Source organism: Notamacropus eugenii, chromosome 4, assembly GCF_028372415.1.
Source record: "Notamacropus eugenii isolate mMacEug1 chromosome 4, mMacEug1.pri_v2, whole genome shotgun sequence".
Lineage (NCBI taxonomy): Eukaryota > Metazoa > Chordata > Mammalia > Diprotodontia > Macropodidae > Notamacropus > Notamacropus eugenii.
Genome location: NC_092875.1, coordinates 466,805,742 through 466,829,979, shown reverse-complemented (window position 1 = coordinate 466,829,979; position 24,238 = coordinate 466,805,742).

Here is a 24,238-nt window from a genome sequence, read left to right as displayed (position 1 = left end):
AACAAAGATTGGAGAGCTGCTCCGTACCTCTGCTCTCAGTTTGCAGGAGACAAACACCACTTTGTGTTGCTTTTTTTCTTTCTCTTTAGCAAGAAATAGGATGAATGTTTCATACACTCTTAGAAAGAAAGGTTGAAATTTATTCCTGTGAGGCTATAAAAGTTGGGGGGTGGGGCAGTGTTCTATAACAGCAAGTACCCTGGCATACCCAGGATGGCTGCTAGTACGGATTCTTAGATCTGCTTTACTAGGAAAGATATCTATTTAAGGTAGTCCATAATCTTTTTTAATTACATTCACTAGTTCAGGGGGAAAGTCAGCACCCTGAACTTCAGGGAAAATACAAGCAGAGAATTAAAGACCAACAGATAAGGCTCTACTACCTGAATCAAAACAATAATGCTCTACACTTTACATACATCCCTGGATCGAGGGAGCCTTTCCATCTGAGTAGTCAGGGAGCTCTGAACATGCAGCCACTCAGAGTCTCCATCAGGGAATCACAAGGTCCTTTCCTTAAGCAAGCCCCTAAAATAAAATACCACCTCAGAGTATGGCTACACTTCTCAGAACCAGAAGGCATTACAACCCTCATGACTCAGTGCCTAATTAGAAATCAGCAAAAGTTGTAAAAGCCTTCCTACAAACAAGCTTCCCCTAAGTAATCTTCCCTTAATGGGCTCCATGTGAGACCTATTAATGAACGGGGAAGATCTTACATCCCATTAACATTACATGTCCCCAGAACCAAACAACTTCTGACCCCATGTCAATGTTACTTCGTCAGTTACTGGAGTCCAAGAGGATGATCCCTAGTCAGTCTGTGGTTGAACTTAATAAATGTAAAGCTCTCTATAAATGTGAATTCTTATCATTATATACTATTGTTATCAATACGTAATATTATATCATTATTGTTTTTCAGAGGCAACATGATACAAATCAGTGTTGATCAATTAACTGATTAATAAGCATTTATTAAGTGTTTACTATGTGCACAGGCACTGTGCTAAGCATTGAGGATACAAAAAGAGGCAAAAGACACTCCCTTCCCTCAAGGAGCTTATAATCTAATGAGGGAAACCATGTGCAAACAAATACATACATACATACATACATACATACATACATACATACATACACACATTCATACATAACTCAGGATTAATAGGGATTAGTTAAAGTAGGGAAGGCAATGGAATTAAAAGGGATTGGGAAAGACTTTCTGGAAGAGATGGGATTTTAGTTAACCCTTTAAAGAGGCCAGGGTGTTGCAAGTAAGTGGGCACAACCAGAAAAAATGCCTAGAGTCAAGTGATGGAATATTTTGTTCATGGAACAGCTGTGAGGTCAGTGTTTCTGAATCAAAGAGTATATGGAGGGAAATAAGGCATAAGAAGACTGGAAAGGCAGAAGGCTAGATTATGAGAGGCTTTGAATCCCAGAAAGAGCATTTCGTATTTGATCTTAGAGACAATTGAAAGCTATGAGTTTATTGAGTAGAGATGTGACAGTAACTGGCATTAGGAAAAGTGGCTCAGTATTTTCTCTTGTTGGTTTTCCACTTACTCAGCAAGGAAGAATGGCTCTCTGCTGTTCTTAACCAGATCTAAGGAAAATATGAGGCCATCAAGAAACTGCTCATCTACCCTAAATAGATGACTGGCTTCCTGGGCCCTTTACAAGTTCTCAGTTGATTTGGGCAAATTTGAGATTGACATATTACATAGAAGCTGATGGCCCTAAGAGGTTTGTTGCTGCTTCAAAGAAAATTTTTGCTCTTTAAGTGCAACTATTGGGCCAAGGTCAGACTAGTGCTATGGATCATTTTCCAGTATAGAGCGATGTGTGTGTTTGTATCCCTGTTCTTGCAAGTATAAGTTGCTTTGAAAAAACCTGATGTAGAAGAGAATATATTTTCATTACAAAATGAATCTTTATATTACTAAAGGTTTAACTCAAGCTCCCACTGAAGAAGATCATAGGATCACAAACCTAGAGTCAAAAAGGATCTCAGAATTAAGAATTATGGGGAACATTTCTCTCATGATCATAGACTCCAGAGAAACTGATGGCTTGTTTTGGTTATTTATTTAACATATCTACATCCTGAGCCAGGGCACCTCTCACAAAGGAATTAGTGCTTGTAGATGCCAGGAAATGCTTTGGCTTTGCCAGAATTCAAGTCATCTGGGAATATTCATAAGGAGCACAATATAAGGTGAATTTTTACAGTCAGCCATTTTGCCTTATAACTTGGAAAGTTTTGTTTTCCTTCATGATGGACTTGACCTGGAAGTACTTCGCCAAATAGGATCTCCTTGCCCCCTTCATTACCAAAGTAGTTAACGCCTTCTAAATGATAATTGCTAACATTAAAGTGCCAACACCCAGTCCAGTGCCTGACACATAGTCGTTGTTTGGTCGGGTCTGACTCTTTGTGATACCATGGACCATAGCTCATCAATACTGTCCATTGGGTTTTCTTTGTGAAGATACTGGACTGGTTTGCCATTTACTGCTCCAGTAGATTAAGTGACTTTCCCAGGGTCACAAACCTAGTAAGTGTCCGAGTTTGGATTTGAACTCAGGTCTTCCTGACTCCGGGCCCAGCACTCTATTCACTGAGCCACCTAGCTGCCTCCTGGCACATAGTAGGCATTTAATAAATGTTTATGGGCTGACTGACTATAGTTTTATTGGCACTATGCAACATGATAATTGTGGTGACTTCAGGGTGATTGACTATCTAAGGTAGATACCAAGGCAGATACTATTATGTTTGTTTTATCAATCATGAAACTGTGGCGTAGAGAGAGCAAATGTCTTGTTCAAGGTCATGTAACTAGTAGCTTGAACCCAGGTGTCTCCCAGCTTCAAAATCAACATTCCTTCCACTCCAGGTTCTGGCTTCTCTAAACAAAGACAGGCACACTTGGCCAAAGATTGATTAATGAGATCATTATTCACTTCTGTTAAAAAGAAAAAAAAAAAGCACCCTGTTGGCAAAACAATTCTGTGGTGGGGTCAGTCAGTGCCATGCGGGAATTGTTCAAAATGTTCTCAGTGAGTGATGGGTAAAATCATGCTATAAAGTAATACTGTGTTAAAGATATTATCACAGAACGATATTGCTTAAGGTGACTTTGTGTAGGATAGGTACATACTTAAAGGCAAGACAGAAAGGGAAAGTGTTTTGGGGCAAATCATTCAAGCCTCAGTTTTCTCATCTGTAAAATGAGGGAGTTGGATTAGATGACCTCAAGTCCCTCCCAGCTCTACCTCTGGGATTCTATCTGTTATTGTTTTTCAGTGATGTATGACCATTCATGACTCCATTTGGGGTTTTCTTGGCAATGATACTGGAGTGGTTTGCTATTTCCTTCTGCAGCTCATTTTACATATGAGAAAACTGAGGCAAAAAGGGTTAAGTGACTTGCCCAGGATCACACAGCTTGTAAGTATTTGAGGCTAGATTTGAACTTCCTAACTCCAGGTTTGGTGCTCTGCCCACTGTGCCATTTAGCTACCTGGACAATCCTCTCTAATGCCAGGGCGGAACTTTTTCCATGAAGATTCATCTTGTAATGAAAATACATTCTTTTCTCCATCAGGTTTTCTCAAAGCCAGCTATAGGACATAGGACACAAGGACATTGGCACAAACATCCTCCTAGCTCCAGCATCAACCATGATGGAAAAGGATTGATATTAGGCATTTTGACAAATGCAAAGTGGTATAAACTGGAGTGTGTTTAGTTGTACACAAGAACTTCCTGTACATGAGTGGGATAGAATCTCTGCCATCTTAAAATGCTCTGATTGGGAGTGTCTGCAGGGAGGACAAGCAGTTCCAGAAATCACTACTGGCCTCCTTTCTTGGCTATGGATTTCACAGGCATCCAAGAACATGGTACAGGAATTTTTGGATCAAATTCTCATAGGCTCTTTAAGCTGGCTTCTTAACACATTTCGTTGTTTACATTCTCAGGGAAATGAAAAGACTTCTACCTGCCTGATTTCTGTTTTTGAGGGGACCAAGATATCAGACCTGTGATTTCACTGTTACAGGGAAATTCCAAGTGAGAAAATACCTTTTAACAATGGAGATGAACACCCATTCTCCTGTTTCAAATCTTAGAGAGATGCCTGGGGGCATCAAGAGGTTAACTGACTTACCTAGGGTCATACAGTCAGTATGGCTCAGAGTTAGGATTTGAAATAAGATCATCTCAACCCAGATTCTCGTTTCATACACTATACAATCCTGCATCTCTCCAGACTGATGTGCAATTGCTAATCACTAAATCAGAGGCAGATGATGAGGCCTGGAAGACCGTCGCCCCATCTTATGTGACTAAAACATGTCCACAATAGACATGAGGTCCGCCCATGCAGAATTTTTTTATATTGCCTTTTTATAAAGTTGAGGTTTTCAAACTTCACCTTGAAAAGTATTCTATAGAGTCATTAATTTTATTTTTTGCCTTTTTTTTAATGAAATGTGGGAAGAGAACTGGCTCATCATCACTTTCAAATTCTTCCAACACTTTTATGGATGCCAAGCTTTCTCCTCATACCAAAGTGCATCTTTTCACATCAGGATTTGCCCAGAGACACTGTGTGACTTGACTAAAGGAATGCCACACTTTAGCAGGTATACAGGGGCAAGGGAAAGGGTGAGGGAAAGGAGAAGGCAGACAGACAGGCATAGAGAGGAAAATGTGGAACAGAGAGAGAAAGAGTAAGAAAAGAGAGACAGAGACAGAGAGACAGAGCCACAGAAAGACAGGGACATAGAAGGCTTATCTGAATGTGAAAGTAAAAGCCCACTGCTCTACATGACTTAGGTACACTGTACGATGTTGCCAACAATGCCCTTCCCTGTCTAGAAGTAGGGTATAACTCATCAGGAACATTCTTGATTGGAATGGCAGCTGGGCTGGTCACATAATAAGAGTGGGGACCAACAGAGGGACAAGCCCCTAAATACTGGTAATTAAGCAAGTACCAGAGAAGAGAGAGGGGCAGCTCCCTCTGAGGAAAGGGATGGACACTGAAATGGAAATCAAGCTGCTAAATCAAAAGATCAGGACAGGTCAGTCAGTACCAGAATTTCCAGGAAACCAGAGGCAAGAGTGGAAATTCAGGGCTGGGAAGCCAAACCAAGTCAAGAAGCAAGGTGATGTAACAGTAACATGTATATAGTGCTTTTAGGTTTGTAAAGCACTCTACAAATATTATTCTATTTGATCCTTACAACAACCCCAGGGAGTAGATGTTATTTTATTCCCATTTTACAGATGAAGAAACTGAGGCAAGCAGAGTTGAATGGGTTGCCCAAGGTCACATAGCCAGCAAGTATCTGAGGTAGGATTTGAACTTAGGTCTTGATTCTACACTCTATCCACCATATCACTCAGGAAATACAGAATGCTGCAGAATTGACTGCACGATTCAACCCGTCTCTGCCAAATGTAGTATTTTGTGTGTGTATGGAGGGGGTATCACTAAACTCCCTGGTCACACCCTGAATTCAGATTTTTTTGCTCCCCTCCCCTACATTGTCCTGTATGAGTTACTTTGGTCATATCCTCTCCTGACTGAGCTTTGGTAGTAAGGATACTGGACTGGACCTAGCCCTCACGACCATGAAATATTGAAAGAATCAACCAACCAATCAATCAATCCATTGTTCAATAAACCAGTATTTATTAAGCACCTACTATGTGTCAGCCACTGTGCCAGACACTGAGAATAGAAGTACAAAGAAGCAAGCAAAGTTCTCAAGGAGCATGAATCTAACAGAAGAGATAAGTGCATACATAAGTATACATAGGATAAATATACACAGTAGTTAAGTAGAAGGTCATTTGGGAGGGCTGGCACTAACAGAAAAGGTTCCTGTAGCAGGTGAGGTTGGAGCTTCCTCTTAAAGCAGCCTAGGGGTTCTGTGAGGCAGAGGTGATTAGGGCGTGGGTTGCAGGTATAGGAGGTGGTCACTGTAAGACTCTTAAGTAGAAGACACAGAGAGAAGGCCAACTTGGCTAGATCAGAGCCTACAGGGGGGATCAACAGTGAAACTAGAAAGATGGGTTGAGGTCAGGCTGTGAAGGATTTTGAAAACCAAACCCAGTGACATTGCACTGCCCTCCCTCATTTAAATCCAATTCATTTGCATGTCATGGCATCACCTCCCTGATGTCATGGTCCAGTTTGAGAATGAAGGACAAGCAACAAACAACTATAAAACTTAAATCTGAGAAATATAAAATACTCTACAGTTTCCGAAAAAAAAAGAAAGAAAGAAAGAAAGAAAGAAAGAAAGAAAGAAAGAAAGAAAGAAAGAAAGAAAGAAAGAAAGAAAGAAAGAAAAAAGAAAAAAAACAAACTCAGAAGTTTCTTTTGTCGTCCTGGAGGTAATAGAGAACCATTGGAATTTGTTGAGTAGAATAGGGACATGGTTAGATTTGCACTTAACCAATATCACTTTGGCTACAGAAAGACTGCAATGGCAAGTCTTGAGTCAAGAAGACCAAGCAGAAGCTGTTGCAATGAATGTAAGTGGGAAGTGACAAGGATTGGGGTAGGTGGTGACTGTATAAGTAAAGAGGAAAAGGTGGGGGAGAAAGGGGGAGGGATGCCAGAGATTTGTGAAAGTCAAAATGGCAAGATTTGACAACTGATTGGAAATATGGGGTGAAGAGGAAGCAGCAGAGGAAGGACACCCATTGAAATTATGAACCTGGGAGCATGGTAGTGCCTTTGACAGAAATAGAGAAGTTAATGGGAAAAGATACTGAGTTCCCTTTTGGATATGTTGAATTTGGGACTTCTCCAGGACCACCAGTTTAAAATGTCCAATTAGCCACAGATGAGAATTGTATGGAACGAGAAAACACATGCGATTCAGACTTTAGAGTAAACAAACTGATGAGATCACCAATTCACTGAAGTTCCTTGAAAAGGAAAATATAGTTGGCTGGACCCCAGATTCAATTAAAGTGTCATCTTCTTAGGTCTAGTTCCCTTCAAAGCTCAGCTTAAACTCTACGTCCAAAAGGTAGTGATCTCCTTTTGCTCCTCCTTTTCTCCCTTATCCCTGCAACACACACATGCACACACACACATACACACACACCCCTACTCCCACCATGTTACCTTACACGTATTTTCTTTTCTTTGTATACACTTATATGTACATATATGTATTGTCTCCTCTAATAAAAGCTGCTTGAGGGGAGGGGCTATTTCATTTTTTGCTTTTATATCCAAAGTACCCAGCCCCAGTGCCTGGCACCTAGGTAGTGCTTATTGATCAGTTAATTTGACATTCAGGCTTAAATATTTTTGACAAATCTTAGCCCTATCCTAGCAAAGCAATGCACCCTTCTGCAGAAAAATTAACGAACATTAGTCAATCAGATCAGACAACAGTCAATCAACTAGTATGTATTAAGTGCCTACTATGTGCTAGGCATGGTGCTAAGCCCTGGGGATATAAAGAAAAGAAAGACAGTCCTTGCCCTGAAGGAGCTTCCAATCTAATGGAAAGACAAACAACCATTTATGAGTAAGATACAGGCAGGATAAATTTGGGGCAGTCTAAGAGGAGACAATAAGACTAGGGAGGACTGAGAAAGGCTTCTTGTAGAAGATAGGTCTTTAGCTGAGCCTTGAAGGACTCCCAGAGGCCATGACAAGGAAGGAGAGAGTTCCAGATACAAGGGGCAAACAGTGAAAATGCCCAGAGGGGAGAGATAGAATTTGGGGTTTAAAAAACAACGAGGAGGTCACTGTCACTGGATCACAGAGGACATGAAAAAGAGTAAGACTGGAAATGGAGGAAGGAGCCAGGTTACAAAAGGCCAGAACTAAGAAGCTTAGAGGTCATTCCCAACCCCTCCTGACCTTCCCATCTCTCTCTTCCCTGAAAGAAAGTTTATAAACAATCTAAGCTCCATTTCCTGTGAAGATCGGCTACCCTTCTTGCCTCTGGGGCTCCCCAGGTTTTCCCCTCAACGAAGAGGGCATTGTGTAAGGAGTTCATTTTGGTGATGAGCCTGTTGGACAAGGTCTATCTGCTTGCATTCTCATCCCTTAGCATGGTGACAGGTGCTCAGCAAGTGTTTATCTACCTACAGCCTGAAAGAAATTTAAGCTGAATGTTCACTTACTAGCTGTGTGAACCTGAGCAAGTCACTTAACCCTGTTTCCCTCAGTTTCATCATCTGGAAAATGACCTAGAGAAAGAAATGACAAACCACTGCAGTATCTCTGTCAAGAAAACCCCACATGGCGTCACGGGGAGTCTGATGGGACTAAACAACCAGGGTTAAAGACAGAGAGGAGCCGGGGAAGTTACCCACTTGGTGAGTTGCAGTGGGAAGGTAACCGACTAGAGTCAGGACCCTTCAGCTTCAGTTCTTGTCTGACACTATCTGTCTTGCTGTGTGACCTTGCTCTGCCCCATTTTCTGCGCCTCAGTATATGATCAAAATGAAGACTGGGTGAGATGACATCTAAAGTTCCTCCCTACCCTAAGATCAGCAACAAAGGCCTGAGATTGTTTGGATGAAACCCACAACATGCTCCCTAACTCTGAAGTTCTTCAAACTACTGACGTCGGGACATACCTATAAACCCTTAGGAAAGAGTTGGAACACGTGATGGAATTTCCTTAACTGGAAAGATTTTGTCAGTCCGACAGGTAAAAGGTTTGCAAAGCTGGCAGTAGATGACAATAATTGAGTCATCATTCAAGAAAATGCTAGTTTTTATTTTTATTTTATTTTATATACCTCGTAAAGGAGGAAAATGTTTTGGGCTTTTTTTCAAAGGAAGCAGCACCATTGAAGGACATGTTTAGAGAGGTTATTGTTTAGGGTTGTGGATAAGGAAAGTAGGCCTGTGAGGCCTGAAAGTGAGACCTGAAGGAAACCTGAGTCAGAAACCTGGCTCAGGTCCCATCTACTCCACTTACCAGCTGTATGATCCTGGGCATGTCACTCAGACCTCTGTCTGTGCCTCAATTTCCTTATCTGCAAAATAGGTTAAAATTGTGGCTCTTACAGATGTAAAGTATTACTTTAACAAAGTACTTACTGTCTTGAGTGTTATAGAGAAGACTAACCTGGGAGTCAGAAAAATCTCTACTCAAGTCCCAACTTGGAAAATATCATCTATGTGACCTTGTAACTGGTCCCTTCAACTCTCTAAGACTCCAAGTTACAGAAAAATTGATGCTCTCCTTTGGAGAAGGATGTGGGATGCTAGTACAGTGGAAAAAGCTGCCGGGACTAGAATCAGGAAGATTCATCTTCCTGTGTTCAAATCTGGCCTCAGTCGCTTAATAGTTGTGTAACCCTGGGCAAGTCACTTAACCCCGGTTGCATAGGTTTCCTCATCTGTAAAATGAGCTGGAGAAGGAAATGGCAAATCACGTCAATATCTTTGCCAAGAAAACCCCAAATGGAGTCAGAAAGAGTTACACACAACTGAAAAAAAAACAAAATTGGTGAAGGGAGTTTCCACTCTGGGAATTCAACACTGGGACGATGAACAACAAGTCCAGAACTGCAACAAAGAAAAATATTTGTGCTCATGTGTGGTGTACATGCAACAACTTGTCATCAAGTTGTCTAGCTTATGTTAACAAGTGCCTGCACTGCATTCTACCTAAGGTTTGGCATTTCTGGTTATAGTAAAAGATAATTATTCCTTTGGCTTTTACTGACTTGCTTTTTATAGAATGCAATGGCTTTGCCCCAAGACTGCTAATCTATCCATGTGATGACAAAGTTGATTTCTACAGTCTGGTGTGTTTCCATAATGGACACACATGCTCGCCTCTCTGAGCACTAGATGGTATCTGTGTTTATAGGGGCTATAAAACTACTGGTTCCTTCTGTACTTGGATGGCTGATGGGCTAGGAGGTTCAAGATAAGAGATTGTCTCCTAAGATTCATGTCCAGAGAATTGGGGCTCTCTTTGACTTCTATGATGCTGAAATGTGTGGTAACATAAAAGGCATTAATAGCCTGTCCTTGTGGTTGGGGAGATCGAGAGAGGGAGTAGGGAGAGAGCAAAAGATGGCATCCTTCACCAGAAGTGCTGCCAGTGACCCAAACCACTCACCTCCTTGAGAACCCTGCACTCTGTTTACCCCAGCGGGGAGCAGCCCTCGGTCTACAGGGCTCACTCTGCAGACCTGGCATTTGGCTTTTTCTCCCCAAGGAGCATTCACTGCCCTGTTTGTATTTCCTACAAGTCCTTGCCTTTTAACACTTTCTCTAAATGTCAAATTTCCTGAAGGGTTACTGTTGCTTTAAATTAAAAAAAAAAAAAGCCCAGAGCAGGTCAGCAGGATCTGAAATATCCAGTAATGCCATTCTGTGGCTCCTTTTCTGTGAGCTTTATTGAGGGGCCTCTGCAGTTGGCTGGCCCTCTGATGGGGAGCGCTGCCAAAGTATACATTCAGTGGACTTGTCTTTCACATAGGGGCTCCTGCCTCTTGAAGGCTGAATTCAGGCAAGCCCCTATCCCTTTGACCCTCTTAGCTGGATTAAGGCTCCCCCAGGAGACCTGGATTCAGGAATGGGAGGGAGCCCTGGCTGGTGGGGCTCCCAGACATGGCAGCCACCCTGGAGAGCTGGTGGAGAGAAGGCAGGATCGTGTTGCGCTGGCCTCCTGGCCAGGCGAGGCAGGGCTTGGCTGCACACTTAGCAGACAGCAGAGTGCCTGGCTGAGCACTGCAAGGGAAGGGTCTAATGCCACAAGAGGAAGACGTCGATTTGCCAGCTTCCTCGTGTGCACTCAGTTCAAAGCTAGGAATGATCGTTTCAATTTTCTTGGAGGGCTGATAAGATTCTGGTGGAAACCGCAGGCTTTGTGCTGGGGGCCCCAGGCCAGAGCTCCCCCAGACTTATCTCCAGCCATCAGCAAGCGCTGCCTTTCTCCTTTCCCTCTGACCCCAGCCTTTCCAGAAGGGTCAAGCATTCAATTTCAGGCCCCTTGGCGCTGAAGTGCTTTCTCTACACAGATGAGATCAGCTGGTTGCCTTCCCTTTCGGGATCTGCTTAGCGGTTCCTTCTGAAGTCAGCTTTGAACTTCCTGAAGGAGTTTACAGGGCCCAGGCCTCCTCTGCGCCATTTAGAGACTGTTTGTTGGGCTCTTATGACCTGACCAGGAGTCAGGAGCCCAGTCACTTCCTTCTCTTTCGGAAAGCAGCTTTTATCAATTCACCGATTCAGTTGGAGCAGCATTTATTAAGGGTTTGCTGTGTGCCATTTACTGCCTTAGGTGCTGGGAGTACAGAGGCCAAATAAGAAAGCTCTAGCTCTAGCTCACATTCCAATGGTGTGTGTGAGTGTGTGTGCGTGTGTGTGCGTGTGCGTGTGTGTGGGGGTGGGGGTGTGTGCGTGTGCGTGTGCGTGTGTGGGGGTGTGTGGGCGTGGGTATGGGTGTGGGGGTGGCGGTGTGTGTGCATGCGTGTGTGTGTGCGTGTGCGTGTGCGTGTGTGCTGGTGTGTGCGTGTGTGTGGGTGGGGGTGGGGGTGGGTGTGCATGCGTGTGTGTGTGTGCGTGTGTGCTGGTGTGTGCGTGTGTGGGGGTGTGTGGGCGTGGGTATGGGTGTGGGGGTGGCGGTGTGTGTGCATGCGTGCGTGTGTGTGTGTGTGAGATGTACACTATATACACAGACAAGTACATTTTTAAAATGACCAAAACGCAGAAGGGATGAGGAAAGGTCTTATAGAAGACATACCACTGGGGCCAGGTGAGTTCAAATCTGGGCTAAGCCTTGAAAGATGGTAGGGAATCCACAGGGTAGAGTATGAAGGAGAGCATGTCTAAGTACAGGAGACAGCTTGTTTGAAGCCATGGAAACAAGAGGGAGAATCCTGTACACAGGGAACAAGAAGTAGGCCTGTTTGGCTGGAACACACCGTGTAAAGGAAAGGAACATGGTATATCTTTAAAAAGAGATGTTATCCTATTATAGGGAGCCAGTGCAGTACGCTGGATTTGGAGACCCAAGGTCGGGGTTCATAGTCTGGCTCAGCTGCCTATTACTTGTGTGACTTGTGTGGATAAGATGAATCACTTCTCTGACCCTCAGTGTCAACGTCTATAAAATGGAGTTACAGGGCAGGTTGGGGATTAGATGTCCTCTGTGATCCTCTGATGTAGGACTCAGAGAATCAGGCTAATATGAGCTTTTTCTGGAGTGTGGCTCCCTTCCAGGATTACATAGCAGTCCTTGGTTTCCTCCTTCCTTCTTTCCCTTCTTCCTTCCTCCTTTCCCTTCTTCCTTCCTCCCTCTCTCCCTCTTTCTTTTGTCTCTCTCCTCTCTGTTTTTCTTTCCTCTCTCTCCTCCTTCTTTCCTTTCTTTCTTTCCTCTCCCTCTTTCCTTCTTTTCCCTCCTTCCTACCTTTCCTTCATTCTTTTCTCTTTTCTTCCTTCCTTTCTTTCTTTTTCTTTCTTCTTTTCTTTGTTTTTTCTTTCCTTCCTTCCTTCCTTCTTTCTTCCCTCCCTTTCTGTCTTTTTTTATTTCTTTTTTCCTTCCTTTCTCATGTACTTTCTTGAGTGTAGGAAAGTCCTAGTTTGACAGCCCCTCCCCCCTTCATGTTATATATGTGTCATTTAAAATCTTAGAGAGTTGCCTTGGGCTCTGAGCTTTCTCATGAAGCCACTTGATCCTGGTCACTCAGCTCTGATGTATTAGATAGGGTTTAAATCCACATCTTCCTAATGATCAGCCTGGCGTGGGAACCAGTATGTTGCACACTCTCTCATCAGTTATGCTTTCAGAATGGATGAAGTATTTCCCCACATGCTAGGTATAATCCATAATCAGTACCCCTCCCACAAGAAATCAGAAAATGAGGTATTTGGCTTGCTAAAGATACAATTCTGACCAAGCTGAGTCAACTAGGTGGTGCACTGGATAGATCCCTGAGCCTGAGGTAAGGACGATGTAAGTTCAAGTCCGGTCTCAGACACTTCCAAGCTGTGTGACCTTGAACAAGTCATTAAGCTGCTATCTGCCTCAGTTTCCTCATCTGCAAAATGGGAGTCATACTAGCACCAACTTCCCAGGGTTGTTGTGAGGATCAAATGAGATAATAATAGGAGCTCAGCCCAATGCTTCAGCATAAATGCTTATTCCCTTTTCCTTCCCCATTTTCCAATACAATTTGCCAGTCACTGAAGAGGTAACTCCTCCACATTTCACCAAAGAGTTATAGGGATAAGGACTGGATCTGTGATTTCATTCCTAGATGAGGAAACTCCCTCCACCACTGCAGGCCAGTATCTTCTTCCCAAATTTACAGTATTAGGAAGTTTCAGAGCCTAGAGCACAGAGAGGTTAGGAAATTTGTCTAGGGTCACAAAGCCAGTGTATATGAGGGATAAGACTTGAACTCAAGTCTTTCTGGCTTTGAGGCCATTTCTTTACCCATTAGACCATACTGTCTCTCTTAACCTGAGAGATAATATACACAAAACCACAAACTTGACTTGCTTCTAACTGGGATTCTGACTTCCTCTCACAAGCATGGTATCAACCTTTCAAAGCTTGAGTAACCAGACAAATCCCCTGATTTGTTCTTAATCTATTAGACAGCTAGGTGGCACAGCAGGTAGAGTTCTAGACCTGGAGGCAGGAAGACCTGAGTTCATTCCTGGCCTTAGGTGCCTTACTAGCTGTGTGACCCTGGACAGGTCACTTCGCCACTAAACCTGCCTCAGTTTCCTCAGCTATGAAAGGGGGATAATAATTATACCCAGGTTTTCTTTGAGGTTAAAATGAAATGCTATTTATAAAGTCCTTTGCAGACCTTAAAGTGCTTTATAAATGCTGACTATTATTTTTCACACTCACCGCCATACTGACAGCTCCCACACTCAGTCCTTGAGGGATACATCTTGAATGAAAAAACCCAACAGCAGACTGGCTTCTGGTTTGTTTGGCTTTTTCCCCCTGTATTGGCATCTCCCTTTTCTAGTTCAAACTGTTATTTGAGTTCGGTACTTACTCTTCCCCATTCAGTTTGCCAGTTCCCCATTCTGTTTACCAAAGAATATTTCATATTTGCTTACCTTGCTATCTAAATGCTAACAGACAACAGAACAAGTGAGGTTTAAGTCAAAGCCGAGTTCTTTTGGGAGATCTCAGGACAGATTCCTGGCTTCAGGCTTGAATTGTTTTTGGAGCCAGGAAATCATCAGAGAGTAAGATCTCACACTGCCTTGAAGCTGGGATTCTTAACATTCAGTGCACTGGGTTGGATGTCTCCTTTCTCTATCTCTCTGTCTCTTTCTTTCCTATATACACACCCACAAACACATTTCACTAAAGTCCTACTTCAGTGCATTGCTGGGTTCCTAAAGACTCTTCCAGAAGAACCCAAACTCCAGCAGATTCTACTAAGCTAGAAAGACTCAGAGATGGATTCTGCGTGTCTGTCTTGATAACTGAAGAGGCACTCCCCATTGAAAGGCTGGCCACTAGATAATGGAATTTTCTGCTCATAGCAACAGTACATAAAGCCATCTCCAAAGGTTTGGCGGCACTTTGATTCTCATTGGTGGAGAGAGTAGCCACACAGATGAGGTCATGGAACCTTGAAGTATGGGAGTGTGCAGGTACTCTCCAAATTATGAATATCCAACTGGTTTCATATGTAAAAAAAGGCTAATTACACCCAGACTCCACATTTCTATGTTTCCTTCCCGCTCCAGAGGAAACAACCAAATTGTCCAAGTGAGTTACCTGTTGGTGATAGAAGGACAGAAAGGTCCCAAGTCTCTTCTGCACAGGGTCTTTTCCTTTGGGGTGACAATGCACAGACCATGCTACTCTGCCCCTTTCTTCTCTCTCACCTTTCACAGTATAGTTAACTTCTCTCTCTCTCTTCACATGTCCACACATATTAACCTTTTTGTACTCTCCCAGTTACCATCCAATTCTTCAGGTGGTGGGGGGGGCGGTGTGCTGAGCCCTTATCGGGATTGCTCATCCACTTTGTTGTCCACCTTCACCCAACTTTCACCTGTGGCTCCAAGAAGCTATAGCAAGCATAGTGGCCATACCCCAGTAAACCTTCTCGGCAGATGGGCTAAACCAGGTAGAGGGTAACAAATGGGCCTCAAAAACCATCGTTGAGTTACAAGGATGTCTACCCCCAAGCATGGAAAGACTTCTCCAGTGGAATGGGAGGATGACAACATGTTCCAAGAGCCACGAAGGCTGCTGAAGCAGGCGCTATGGAGTGCTTAGAATTTGATCAGGCATTGAAGATACCAAGGCAATCTGCTGCACCCCAGACCATCATCAGTCTTTCTGATGACCCTAGAAGAGAGAGTGAGGATGACTTTGTGCAGCTCTGCTTTAATTAAATTCAATTCACTGGCAAGTCAGGTCATCACCCTGCACTGCCACTGGTCTTCTTTAAAAGACAAGGACTGACAACCACAATTCTTAATAATAATAATTAATATTAATAATAATAACTACACCAATAGAAATGGCTGTGACAACAGCAATGGTTCACATTTCTAGAATGCTTTAACTTCTACTCTGTTCACCACCTCTGTACTTTATTTTTTTTAGCCCAAAATAACCCTAATCATGGTTTATGTACAATAGGAAATTAAGAGAGGGAATTAAGAGGCTTTTCACACAAGATGGCATTTTAGGTGGGACTTAAAGGAAGCCGGGGAAATCAGGAGGTAAAGATGAGGAAAGAAAGCATTCCGGCCTTGGAAGATAGCTGGAGAAAATGCCTGGAGCCAAGAGATGGAGTTCGACGTTGGTGGAACAGGCAGGAGGCTGGTGTCACTGCATCAGAGAATACAGGGCAAGGGATAAGATATAATCAGACTAGAAAAGTAGGAAGGGGCTAGGTTGAGAAAGGCTGTGCATGCCAAACAGAGCCTTTTGTATCTGACACTGGAGGTATTAGACAGCCACTGGAGTTTATTGAGTAGGACGCTGTTAGACCTGTGCTTTAGAAAGAACCACTTTAGTGGCTGAATGGAGTATGCAAATGTGATCTACCAGCTACATTATAGTTAATAATAACTGGGACTATTTTTTTGGACATGACCAATGGAAGAATTTCTTTTGCATGACTACATATAATTGTTTCAAGGAATTTTTTTTCTTTTTTTAATAGGGAAGGAAGGTGGGAGGGAGGATAAAGAAAAAAATTTTTAAAAATGAAATAAAAAATTAATAACTAACATTTTCATGAGGAATCCTTGGAACAACTTTTTGGTTTTCTAAAGAACAAAGGTTCCTATTTTCTGCTCTATCTCATATACGAATAAATAACATCATAGAAAGACCTCAAAAATCAGTGTGTTTTAAAACAGACATTCACCTTCCTTTACAGTTAAAATTATGGACTCCTAGGCCTAGAAGAAATCTCAAAAGGTGGTCTAAGCTATTTCTTTATCCTCAGGAAAGACTATGTCTAAATCAACCTAAGTAACATGTGTCTGCTCTTTGCTTAAACTTTTCCCTTGACATCTCAGTGCCTTAGAATCTTCAACATCAGAAAAGTCTTCTTTATATCTACTCCAAGTCCTTCATGAAGTCTTCTGGTCCTTTTCTCTGGGAATGGAAAACAGTTTATTAGCCTTCTATTTATAATAACAATGCATATATTTAAGGCCAGGTAAATCTCTCTTAATGCATCTCATCTTTGAGCTAATATTTTGGCCTCCCTGGATGCCTCTTTCAAAGCCTTTTAGCTACTAGAACGTATATGCATTCCACTATGAGAAACAACATTTTTCTTTGGGAATAGAGAGCAAAGAGATCCCATGTTTCCCAAGTGGAGCTAAGAGCTCCCTGGGAAACCATGTGATAGGTCTATGATTCTCAATTCATTTTGCCACGGAATACTTTGGGACTAAAGTTATACTGTCTAGTCAGTTGCCCTATCTTGTGTCTTCTTCTTCCACATCTCTTTAATATGTCCCCTCTCCTCTATTCACAAGGTCATCCCCCCTCTCCCAGTTCAGTTCCTCATTACCTCTCACCTGGACCATTCCAGCAGTCACTGACTTGGTCTCCCTGCCTCTAGTCTTTCTCTACTCCATCCTCCATATAACTACCAAAGAAAGTTTCCTAAAGTATAGGTATAACAGTGTTGTTTCCCACCTCCGTGGTTATTCACCTACTTGAGGAGCTCTGTTACCTGTAAGAGTAAAAATATAAACACTTCTGGTTGGCACTTAAATGAAAAAAAAAGAAGGGAAGAAGGAAGGAAGAAATGAAGCAAGAAATAAAGGAAGGAAGAAAGGAGGAAGGAAAAAATAAAGGAAGGAATGAAAGGAGGGAAGGAAGGGACAGAGGAAGAAGCATGTATTAAGTATCTACCTTTTCCCCGCCCACCCCAAGTACCTTGTATTCACTATGCCTGTGCCTGTTGTCTCTCTCATTAGAATGTAAGTTTCTTGAAGTTCATTTTTTTTGCTTTGTGCCCTCAATGTCTGTGGTAGTGCCTACTGAATATAAACAGTATTAGGTTTTCAATGCATGCTTGTTGATTGACTAAACACCTAAACAGCTCCAGGTTGCAGAAATTTCAGAGCAAAACATCAGAAATTGTCTACTTTTACAGCATTCCACCAAATGCACATATGTATCTCTATATCTACATAATTTCATATTTAATATTTAAGAAGGAATATATTATGATCCTCAAGAGATTTTCACAGAACTATTCCTCTTATTTAGAACTAAAGGGTTCTGCAGAAGCCAGTCTGGAAAATGCCATTGTAGGGAGGCCAGATACAAGAAGACAAAGAGTAAATAAGGGAATAGGAGTTCTGGTGATTCTTCTAGAGGGAACCCAGGGCAGGGGCCAGTCATTGCATGTAGGAATGGGTCATGACTGTGACTCAGGTTCTGCCTGGAGCTATGGCAGGGAGAACTTGAGGGATAACGTTTAAGGAGGAGGTTTAATAAAGGGACATGGCAATAGCTGTTAAATGCCCCCCAGAACCTTGAGACAACATCTAGAAATTCATATGCACATTGTTGCTACTGGATGGGATGTGATGGTCAACTGGCCTATCACTCTTACTCCCTGTGACCGTTCAGACTAAAACTCCTGAGAGATCCCCCGACCTATTTGTGGTATACAACTATCTCCTATTAGAATATAAGCTTCTGGAGGGAAAACACTATCTCACATTTTTATTTGTATCCGTAGTACCCAGAATAGTGCCTGGAACACAGTAGATGCTGAATAAATGCTTGCTTGCTTCCTTCCTTCCTCCCTCCTTCCCTCCTTCTCTCCCTCCCTTCCTTCCTTCTTCCTTCCTTCCTTCCTACTGAAATGTACCAGACTGAAAACAAAGGATCTTAGCTCTTGACATACAAGACTTGCCTGTTTAAGGTGGAATGAACCAATGAATCCCCAGGCCAAACAATCTCCAAATCATGTTCCTAATCTTTCATGCCTATAGAGTATCAACTCCTATGCCAGGAATGTTCCATGAAATCCCGGAGTCCAACTCTACTCGCTCAGTCCTAGAGAGGTTCCAATAAAAGTGGCCAATAGAAAGTTTGACCATTTGTTTGTAGAGGGACCTCATAGTTTCCCAGGAAAGGACTGAGTGCTCTGCCAGGAACGCTATAAATGACCTGAAGGAGGGTAACCCTTTGTGTTTAGCCAAAACACAGGAAACAGCCTTCAAAGGCACATGAAAGCTACAAAGCAGGTCCAAGGGTCTGCAAGTGGATGCAGTTGAAGACCCAAGACAGTCAAGGAAGAAAACACATGAACTTTTAACCCAGCACAAGTGACAACTTTTGAAGAGGGGCTGGCCCCAGAGGAAACATTCCCAGTTTCCTTCCCACTATACAAACACACCTGCCTTGGACACTTGAGGAAGCTCCTGAATTCTGGTCCCATCCACAGAACCTAGCGCTCACTTCCTTGCATGTCTGGAAATCTTTGTTCAGGCCTCCAAAACTTCAGACTCGCTGGGTTTTCATTGCAAATGTGGCCTGGAGTCTGGGAGTGCCTCTGGGGGCTGAGCAAATGAAGGCACATGAAAAGAAAGTAAGATAGCATTCAGATATGTCTCTTGCACAGCATGTAATGGAAAATAATCATGCAGAAAATAAATGGCAACATGTCCTTCAGGGACCGTGCGCTGCTACCCGGTGATGGGCTTTCTATTCTTCTGGAAGGAATTATGCGGTGATGACTGTCCCTGGGCAGGCACTTAGCTCAAGTTTCCTCCACAATATCCTGACTTTGGACACATGTGCCTCTGCAAGATATATGTCCACCGCACTGGGGGAGCACAATAGCTACTTGGCGGCTTGTTGGGAGATCGAACGCATAAAGCAAGGCAGCAGTTTTTATTTTTAAATCTCAGTCTCTTTCAGACTGGAAAATGAGAGAAATAAAACAGCTGGCTAGCCAGGGGCTTCCATAGCTCCTGTCCTCTCAAAAGCTTGAAGACCTCTTGAAGAATAGGATCATTTCCATAGTCCAATCACACTAAAACTTTGCACCTATTTGATGGTGTATGTTTTCATCATGAGGACCCAAATAACAATCTGATCACCTACCTGGGGGTGGGGGGAGGAATTTGGTACTTCCTTGATTTTTAGGGGGTGGGGAGGGAGCAGCAGACTTGGTGGAGTCAGGGACTGCTCTTCCTTCCCTTCCTTCTAAGACAATAATAACTAACACTTTTTTGGTGCTTTACACTTGACAAAGTGGTTTAGGCATGATCTCATCTCAGCTTCAAATTAATCCTGTGAGGTATCTTATACTATTCCTATTTTTCAGGTGAGGAAACTGAGGCACAGAGAGGCAATGCGGCTTATGCGTGGTCACAGAGCTAGTAGATGTCAGAGACAGGATTTAAACTCGTGTCTTCCTGATTCCAAAGTCTGCAGCACATCCACTATACCATTCAGGTTCTCATGATACACTTGATGCAAGTGTCCAAAACTAAACTCCTGCCCCCACACTCACACACATACACACTGAGTGGAGCAGGATAGGGGGTGAGGCTGAGGCTACCAGCCTCACATAGACTCTGTTCACATCATTGTCACTGCTCTACGGGAAACAGATCGGCATTGATCTCAGATGGTCTAAGAAGTGAGTTCCTAAAACCTGGGGAAGCTGTCACCTGTCCCCACCCACTGCCCTTCAGTTCCCCAAGGGTATGAGTGGCAATGTGCAGGATCCTGGAAATGTAGAAGCCATCATCCTCCAACTTGGGAACCAACTGGAAAGCAAAGTGTGCGTTGGTGCATGTGGTTGTGCATTTGGATTTTAAGTGGCCCCATGCCTTGCTACTAAGTTGTCCTCCGAAGCTATTAGGGATGTTAAATGGGACAGTGTAGGTCTGAAGATTGCGACCTGTAGGCAGTTCATCGCTAAGATTCATCACTCGTTCTTACCTAAGGAAGGCATGTGGCCTGGGTAATACATCTCCAAAGGGAGAGTTTCACTCAGTCATGAACTTGTTGTTTAATTGTTTTCAGTCATGTCCAAACTCTTAGTAACCCCATTTGGAGTTTTCCTGACAAAGTGGTTTCCCATTTTCTTCTCCAGCTCATTTTACAGACAAGGAAACGGAGGCAAACAGGGTTAACTGACTTTCCCGGAGTCACACAGGTAGGAAGTGTCTGAGGTCAGATTTGAACCCAGGAAAATAAGCCTTCCTGACTGCAGGTCTAGTTCTCTTACCCACTACACCACCTAGCAATTAATTTAATCATCTCCAAAGTGAGAACCCCTGGAGTCTGTAGGGGAGGTTCTGATACAATGAGTAAAATCTTAGGCTGAATGAACAGAGCCCAGGACAAGGAGGAAGTGACAGACCCTCTGTTCTCTTCCCTAGTAACTCCACATCTAGAGTGGGGAGTGGGGGTTATTTTCAGGAGTCACACTTCACAAAGCAGGTTGATGCCTTGTAGTATATTCAAAAGAAAAGGTTAATGGGAGAGTGAAGGAACCAGAAATGGGAGCAGGAACCATAGGAGAAGAGATAAAAGGCCCAGGGACAGTTAGCCTAAAGGATAGACTTGGGAGAGATATGTCCACTGTCTTCAAATCACTGGAGGGTTATCATCACCTGGAAGGATTCATTTTACCCAGCTTGGCCCCAGAGTGTGGCATGAGCAGCCATTTGTGCAAGTGACTGAGAGGTAGGTTTTGGCTCAATGAAAGGAAAAACTTCCGAATACTTAGAGCTGTCCAGAAATACAGTGACCTGCCTCAGGGTGCAATGGAGGCCTTTCTCAGGCATAGGTTTGCTGACTACTATGGGGAATGGTTGGGTTAAATAAATGGCCTCTGAGGTCCTTTCCAAAGTCTAAGCTTCCTTGAAATGTTTATTCAAAAAGAAATGAGCTCTTCCAAGGAAAGGCTCTCATCAATGTGTCTTTAGAATAACAACAACAGCATGTTCAAATGGAAAGGCCCCTGGACTTGGAGTTGGGAAGGTATGAGTTCTAATTCTGCCTCTAACTCTTACCATGGGCAACCAGGTGTCACAGTCAGGAAGGGGGCTGAACTCAGGAAGACTCATCTTCCTGAGATCAAATCCAGCTTCAGACACTTACTAGCTGTGTGACCCTCGGCTAGTCACTTAACCCCATTTGCCTCAGTTTCCTCATCTGTCAAACCACTCCAGCATCTTTACCAAGAAAGCCCCAAATAGGGTCATGAAGAGTCAAATATGACTGAAAACAACTCAACAACATGAAGTCCCAGCTGATCAGTGCCAAGGTAGCCACGGAAACAGATGACTTCAAAAACAAATTTTAATGTAATTAAAGAGGTCTCAGGCCTGCAGCCACCAGCTGTGGCAGGTAAATGGTTACCTTCTGTCCACTGGAACAGCAATAAGTCTGTCTGGGATGTAGGCCCGCACCCAGGGCAGGAGAGGCAAAGATGTGAGAGTTTGTCGGTTTCGGTTCAGCACCTTTGCATCATGCTGTAATTAACCAGCATAAGGAAGACAAAGTATCAAGGGTCCATAACTTTCTGGGAACATTCTGGGAAACCATCAGCATCCTGTCAACTGTTAATTTCAGGACTCAACCTACTGTACCACATATGAGCTTCAAGAAAACGAATTTCCACCACATAAGCCAGCAATCCTTTGTATTAAGCATGCACTATGTGCCAGGCATTGGGCTAAGTGAGCCATCCAGAAGATCACAGATCTAGAACTGAAAACAAACTATCTAGTCATTTTACAGATGAGGAAGCCATGGCCTAGAGAGAATGAGTGCCATGACTTACCTACGATCACCTGAGCAGAGGTGGCAGGAGTGGGATTGGAACTCAGGCCCTCTGAGTCCAGAATCAATACTTTGCCCATTACAGCATGCTTTCTCAGATTCAGCTCCACAAATACTTATTTTATGCCCATTATGGAAAAAGTCTTGGGCTGGACATGTGTGATGTTCCCCCAAGGAGAACTTTACTAGTGAGTCAAATGGCACAGGAATCGTCGTTTCTTAGACTATTCTTGGTGTCACGTCTTTTCTTTGTTCTATTTCTTATGTGTTCAATTATTTCCTGTGACTCCTCAAGCTCCTAGAGACTTCTTTATGGCTTTTCCACCCCCCACCAGTCCTCCTTTTATGGAATTTCCTGTCATAGAGCAGCAGAATATATTTTTATATTTGGGACATAGCTACTTAAATGTTTTCCTTGACTCTCTCTGTCTCAGTCCCTCTTTGTGTCTCTATCTCTCTCTGTCTGTCTCTGTCTCTTAGTCTCTCTGTTTCTGTCTCTGCTTCTGTCCCTCTCCATCTCTACTTCTCTCTTACTCTGTCTCTCTCTCTCTGTCTTTCTCTCTGACTCTGTCTCTCTCTGTCTGTATCTGTTTCTCTCTGTCTTTTTCTCTCTGTGTCTCTGTCTCTCTCTGCCTTTGTCTATCTCTCTGCTTCTCTCTCTGTTTCTCTGTTTTTCTCTGTTTCTTCTTGGTTCCAAGAAGTACGTTACATGTGGGTCTGAGAATATTTTTCTTTGTTGCCTTGGCTTGGGTGATGGAGAGAGAATTGAAGTTGTTGTCACAGAACACAGTCTGGCAATGAAAGTACATATCCAAAGAGAATGAACATAAAAGCAAGGAGAAAATGAAGAGAGGAGGGCACTTTCATCAGTCTCCATCACTCCCTGGGACAAGCTAGAGAGATAAGGTGCCAGCTGGTTCCATGTATGGTAAGCCTCACCCACACTCCCTTCCTTTCCAAAGGGCTCTGGTGTGAGGACCTGTTTGTGTGCTGGGGGGAGGTGGGGCATTGGTAAAGTAACTGCTTTTATCCTTCTAGAAAATTTATGGCTAAACGTTAGAAATTACCCTGGGAAGTGGCTCTATAAATTTACTGGTTACACCCACTTCCCCTTGTCTTGAAACTCAAGACAAATCCAACTCGGTATAGAGTTAAAAAAAAAATTCAAGGTTGTAATTTGATACTAAATTCTTATCTTATTGGCAACTCCCCACTATGAGCCACTTTAATTGTTCAACATGGTTGACTGATCGTTGACTGGGAAAACACAGTTCCCTTTCAGCAGGCTCAAAACCTGCTGGGAGAAACTCCTCTTGTGACATAAGCCAGGAGTCTGGCAGAGAAGAGTCACCCTTCTTATGACCTCTCTGTGGAAATGTGTGGGAGCTTGGAAATGTAGAAGTCATTGTACTCCATCACAGGAACTTCCTGGAAAGCAAAGTGTGAGGCTGCCTGGACTGTGCCTTTGGATTTTAAGTGACCCTATGCCGTGCTACTAAGCTACCATCCTAAGTCGTTAGGGATGTTGAAAGGGAGATTGTGGGTCTGAAGACTGTGACCTAATCCAGTTCACCACTGAGACAGGCTTGAAACAGGAAAGAGGTTTTAAGAGTAATACCTGAGGTCCCCAAGTAGTCCCCCTAGACCCACCCCTTGCTCACATAGAGCCTCCCACGATTCAAGGCACTTCCGATATTGGCATCCATCAAAATCTATATCATGACATGTGTGTTGTTTCACTAAGTCAACTAGAAGGGATACATTGTTTCAAAGCAAAAGATGTAATCAAACAAATTAAGTGAAAAGACACCTCATATCCACAGGGATATATTCTCTCATAGGTTTCCATAGCATTAGTTGTAGGAATGAACACACACAGAAATCCCATGTAGCTCAGGAACACGAATGAAAAATGCAACCACAAGGCTGCATGTGACCA